Below are 6,495 nucleotides of genomic sequence, written 5' to 3' on the forward strand. Positions count from 1 at the left end.
TTGGTCTTTTAAGGTTGGAAGGGAACAGAAATGAGCAAATAGGAAATGAGGCAAAAGAGCTGCTTTCAATTCCCCACTGTCAAATATCATTCCATTTCCATAGAATTACGGATGAAGTTCCATCTTCTGTAACTTCATGCTGATATAAGGCACCATATTCCTAAGAGTGGACAATGTCAACTTGGGCCTATAGCATCTCTTTGCTGACAATTTTAGGATTGCCCACTTACATATATGGGCAGAGCAAGCTACAGTTATTTTGATGCCCACAAAACGTATAGATTATTATGAGAAAAAAATGTTAATCCCATTCTCTTGAGGCCAGTTCTTAGAATTGTGATAGCCATAGATTCAGTGGGTTTCCCTGGTGGCTCAGAGGGTAAAGAATCTGCCTGCAATGTAGGAGACCCAGGTTCAATACCTAGGTTGGGAAGATGCCCTGGAGAAGGGAATGGCAACCCCCTCCAGTATTCTTGCCTGGAGAACCCCATGGACAGAGGAGCCTGGCAGGCTACAGTCCATGGGGTTGCCGAGAAGCGGCCACGACTGAACAGCTAACATACACCCACAGATTCCGTACGGCTCGAGTTGGAGCAGCTTCTTTCTTGGCTGTGGTCTGGTCTTCACACAGTTAGATTTTCCCTCTGGTGATACAGATTTTACAGTATCTGTGAAAACAAGTCAAAAATGTGTTGTCAGATTCTTTGTCTGTGACTCTGTTGTCCTGATCATTAACTGTTTAGTTTTCTATTTGGGGAGGGGGGTCTGCAGGGTTCTGCTTGGTTCCAAGGAGAGACCCCACATCTCCTTGAAGGTAAGGGGTCACCAACAAGTCCTGTGGTTGCATTTCAGGAGTTGCATCAAAACCCCTGCTGCCCCACCCCCACCCCATTCAGACACAGCAGCCCCAGGAAATGAAAGGGAGGGGGCTCTGCTTCACTGAAAGACCTGCAAATGGGGGACTCTCCCCATTCGACATGTGACACGTGGAGACTCAGAAGGCCGAGTGACACAGCATTGGGCCTGAGTACCCCCATACCCCAGTGTGTCCCTTCCCCATAGCTCCATAGCCTGGAACACAGTTCACCCCTCCAGGATCCCTATCCTGTAAGACCCCACCCCTCTGGTAGGATGGGACTTTCTGGCTCTCCTAAAGGCTCAGGCACTCAACAGCCCAAGGCCCTTCCCTACAGCTCCTGGCAGCAGCAGCCTGCACGCCTCTCTGTGCTCACAGCTCAGCATGGTCTTGGGGCTTTCTGAGTCAGAGAAAACCGGCCTAGATACCATGGAGAAAGACCCCAGTAAGCTGAGGGACCCCATCCTGGACTCCTGTCAGTCATCACCATACCCACAGTGGCCACTGGGGTGGTGGAATAGTTTCTATTTCTAAGAGATTGACTCTGAACAAGATGTGGTACCCTGGGTCCCAGGGGTCTTTGAGGAGCCTCCTGGGCTACAGCTGAGTTGAGTCCAAGAGGTACCTGTCCCCTGTGTCATAAGCTCAAAGCCCACCCTGGCCACCCAGCTCTTCCTCACCCACAGATGTGGGAATGCCACTCAGGATCTGGGAACAGCTCCCAGAGGCTAGAGGAGATAGCCCACCTTGTCTGTGAACCTGCCAGGACCTCATGATGGTGGGCCACCACCGGGGGAGCCAGCCCAGACCTATAGCTCCTGCAGGCCAAGTTCACCCAGCAGGGCCTACAGGTTGATGCTGTGGAGGCCAGGCTTCCTGTTTTTCACAGGTGGGCAGGGAGCCCACATCCTGCCTCTCCTGGGGGTGCACTTCTCTGAACATACTCTGCTCCAGGGCAGTGTTCTCTCCATTCCCAACCATTGTCTCCCCTCTCCTGGGGCCTCCACCAGGTGCCTCCATAGCAAGAACACAGTTCTCCCCTCCAGGATCTCCATCCTGTAAGACCCCACCAATCGTGGTGGGATGGGACTCTCCAGCCTGGACCACCCTCCATCATTCCAGGATTCCCACCCTGTAAGACCCCACTCATGGTGGGATGGCACTCTCTGACTCTCCTAAAGGCCCAGGCACCCAACAGCCATCCCCACAGTCAGGCCAGGAGCCTGAGGTCCAGAGGATGTCCCACCTGCTCAAGGCCACCTTGGTCCCCACCGGATAGGTAACCTCAGAAGGAAGATCTCTTCAAGAGGGACCCCAAACCCCATATTTTGTGATTTTACCATATATAATTTGAGTAACAAGGCATGGGACTCTCAGCAGGGACCCTCAGCTCTGCCTCAGGCATGGGTGTGAGTCGTGTGATCTCCAGAAAGAGGGATTCCTGGGGGAAGATCAGAGGGCCAAACCATGGGTGCAGGGTATTCTGGGCAACCCCACTTTCTCTCCTGAACATGGTACATGGCAAGAAGTTCCAGGCTGTACTTGGTACATTCAGAGAATAACCACCTTAACCTCCTTCTACCTACCTTCCCCACACACACACATCTTCTGCCTGAGTCTCTCACTTCACCTAGACTCAAGGCTTTGGCCTTCACATGCCACAGGTAGGCAGTCTCCTGGGGGACCAGCAGAAGCTGGAAAGATCCCCTGCCCACTCTTGCAACTCCTTGGGTCCCGACCTCCCCCTGCCAAGGGGCTGTCACTTATCAAACTACAGGGGTGGAAAACAGTGGTCAACTTCCCAAATTAGCTGTCCTCCTATGATCCTCCAGCCATGGCATCCTGAGGACACACTGATGCCCCTCACTTGGGCCTCATCGGCATCATCAGAAAGGATAGCTGGTGTTGAATGTGACATGGACCATCACATCATCTTGCCTGCAGCCAGGCCACTTAGAAGTGGGACTACCTCTCTCATCCCTTCCCAGGACATTGTATGTCCCCCAGGTCGGCTGGACTCCTGCCTGGACCCTCTTCTCTGTTCCAGGGCCCAGGCTCCCGCCTTCATGTGCTGCCCCTCCCTACTCACCCAGTTCTCTTCTGGTTCCCTGCTGCTGTCACCTCCCCACTCTTCACCCAGAGAGCCTGCTCTGATCTCAGATCTGCCCCCAAGATGCCTCAATTTCTGCCCTCTCGTGTCTGGGCCAAACCCTGATGGCCCCACCCAGTCCATTCTGGGCACTTGTGACTAGGAGGTCCAACTGGGCCCACATGTCATAGCCTCTCCCTTCCCAATATCTCAGCAGGCTATCCTCCCATTGCCCCCAGAACCCCTGGCTGGTTTTGTGGGACTGAAGCCGTCTCCACCCACTTCCTCTGGAGCCACAGGAAAGGTTTGAACAAGGAAAGGGGCCCTGAGGAGTAGCTGTGGCCACGGCACAGCCTGCACACACACAGCCTGCACACGCACGCCCACCCACCTTTTCTTTCCCCTGGCTTGCCTGTGACCCACCCTCTTCTCTCTGCTGGAATCCTCAGACCTGGCCCCTAGCTGCCTTCAGGGGCCCTCAGTGCTCGCAGGTGTTGAGCTCCCAGATGGTGTCCCTGCACCCAGCCTGGTACAGCGTGGTGGCCCGGCAGGATCTGAACCAGATCCCCCAGTCCCTGTGGGTGCTGTGGAGCCCAAGGAGACTTAACCAATTTACATCTGTGCAGCGGCAGCTGCCTCCCGAGTGATGTGAAGCGCAGAGCCTCCTGCCCTCTGGTGGCAGGACCAGGATAAGGCAGGGAGCCGGCCCAGCTAGTGTTCCTGGTTTGACACCTCAGGCCAGAAGGGGAACACCAAGTTCCTGGAGTGCAGCCCCTCATTGACAGGTGGGGAAACTGAGGTCCAGGCACAGCAGGGGCCTCTGACAGGAGACAGAGAACCACCAGCCTCAAGATGACTTTCCCAGTGGGCTAGATGCTGATTATGGACCGGTAAGAGGGTCTCACCAGACTGTCACCTTGTCCCCAAGAAATGAGCATCCTCACAACATTTCTGATGCTTTGGGGGTCTTGGGTTTGGGAACTTTAACAATCAGCCTGTGAGGCTGAGGGCCAGCAGGGCTCACACCCCAAAGTCAAGATTTGGGGAGCAGGAGAGGACAGAGGGCAAGGATCCAATTTTCTTCCTGGGAAAAAGCACTCTGGAAATGGATAAAAATGAGAGGAAGGAGCAGGCAGGTCTCAGACAAGGTAACAGCTGATGTGGATGCACGAAGAAAATGCTCACCCCCAGTTAAAGAAAAGCAATGGGCAGCTGCCAAGTGCAATTTCCTGCAACTGAGCAAAAGTCTCAGAAATCTCAGAAATATAGGATTGGCAATGCTATGAGGATCAGACCCCTCCTCACACACAACGTCTTATTAACAGAGATGAACTCAGCAAAAAACACAGACCAAAGGAGCCCTCAGCTCCCAGCAGCTGAGACCTGTGGCTGTAAATATAGGACCTGTGGCCCCCACTGCCAACCAGGAGAGGCGTGCTGATGCAGCCATACAGGTGGGCGACACCTCACCCCTCAAACTGGCCGGACAATTTGACCTCAGCAGATGTGGAGGTTTGGGTATGTGCCACGCGGGTATGGGGCACAGGCATCACTAATTGTTCATTTAACCGAAATCCTGCAGGGGCCCACGTCAGCCCTAGACCAGGTTTTCTTTTTAAAGAAGAAAAATTGTATTAGAAATTGTAACAAGAATCTAAATACAGCCTCCGTACTTTCATCAAGTGATTTTGAAGCACAGACGTCACTAAAGATGAAAGAATGTTGTCCTAGGTTCTGTCATGCGAGATGGTCCAGGGGCTGGTGGCGAGACACTGGAATCTGCTCCCACCATCGCTGTGGCCTGGTGCTGCTCTGTGCATCTTCTGATGCCCTTACTTCTCACGTCAGGCTTCTCTGCGTTGAGGGCGGCAGATGGGAGATTCCAGACCCTCCACTGCATTCAGTAGAACAAACTGCAGCCACAGAGCGGGTGTCTGCACTTCAGAGGCCACATGGGACACTGAAGGAACCAGCATCATCCTCTCAGGTGACGTCATCACTCTTCTGTTTTCTTGGTCGCTTAGTCATTGTGGGCACAGTTGGCAATAGTTGATGAGTAATGGTGAAATTATTCCTGTAACTGAGCAGAGCAGTTTTACAGACACTAGACCCCCCACCAAAAGGCAGACATTCACGTCCATGAGCCCATAGCCCCCAAGCCTTCTGGAGCCTAAGGATACTGTCAACCCCTGTGACACCTCCCAGTTACCTCACCATCAACCAATCAGAGAACTATGCCCGAGCTGATCTCTGAGGGGCACCCTGGGATGCCCCTCCCCTCACCTGGCCTTTAAAAAGGCTTTCCTGAAACCCATCAGGAGTCTCGGCTCTCCCAGCACTAGCTATCCCAGATTCTGTTTATGGTGTGCGTGCTAATTTGCTTCAGTCACGTCCTACTCTTTGCAACCCTATAGACTGTAGCCCTCCAGGCTCCTCTGTCCATAGGATTCTCCAAGCAAGAACACTGGAGTGGGCTGCCACGCCCTTCTCCAGGGGATCTTTCCGACCAAGGGATCGAACCCTAGTCTCTTACATCTAATGCATGGGCAAGCCAGTTCTTTACCACTAGCGCCCCCTGGGAAAGCCCCCTTTTAAGGCTTCTGACAATAAGTGCTGCACTTGCCTTCACCACTGGGTGTCAGCAGATTGGCTTGACTGCAGCAGACCCAAGTTTGGTTGGGTAACAAATATTCCTAGGATGATGAAGTAGCAAAATGCCTCAAAATACAGGAAAAGTAAGACCAAGATCAGTGGACCACAGTGGTAACTGCAAGCCAGGAGATGATTTATTCTATCTGGAATAGAATAAAGGAAACAAAAGTAACACAAGGAAACAAAAATAATCTGTGTTCCCCTTGTGCTTTGAAGACCTGTAAAAATTAAAGTTTCATAGGAGTTAGAACTGTCCACTACCTGAGGTGCTAAAGAGGCACTGGAGACCCCATGTTGCACCTGGTCCCCAGAAGGTGCAACTGGGATGTGTGGGGGCGCCACCTGGAAGGGCAGAGAGAGGATGCAGGAAGGGGAGGAGGTCAGGCTGGGAGTCACTACAGGCTGGGGAGGGGGGAGAAACATCACGGGGAGAAGGAGCAGGGTAGGGAGGAGGAAGGTGGGTGCAGAAAAGGGAGGGCGTGCAGGCTCAAAGCCCAACACCCACCCACCTGCAGGCGCTAAGGGGGCGGAGGGAATGGGGAAGCTAGGCATCCAGGCCGCTCCAGACCAGACTGTGTTGGAGGCATCTCTGAAGTAGAGGAGCCTGCTGAGCTGGGGGTTGCCCCCTCTGCACTGCAGGGACCACTGAGGATCAAGGGAGGGCCAGGAGGCTGGCTTGGGACCAGACCAGACTCTCCAGAAGGGTTTGTGAGTGCAGCACCCAGAGGACAGAGACCCTGCGAGGAGGCACGCCTGCGAGGAGATTCCCCCTCCGTGTCTTTATCAGATGCGGAACCTTGGGGGACCCAAGCCTTGGCACTGACCCTCCAACCAGAGCCCAGGAGTCAGCCCATGAGTGAAGGGGCTCCTTGCAGGGCCCAGTGCCAACCCTCCCCCA

This window comes from Capra hircus, chromosome 19, assembly GCF_001704415.2.
Source record: "Capra hircus breed San Clemente chromosome 19, ASM170441v1, whole genome shotgun sequence".
NCBI lineage: Eukaryota > Metazoa > Chordata > Mammalia > Artiodactyla > Bovidae > Capra > Capra hircus.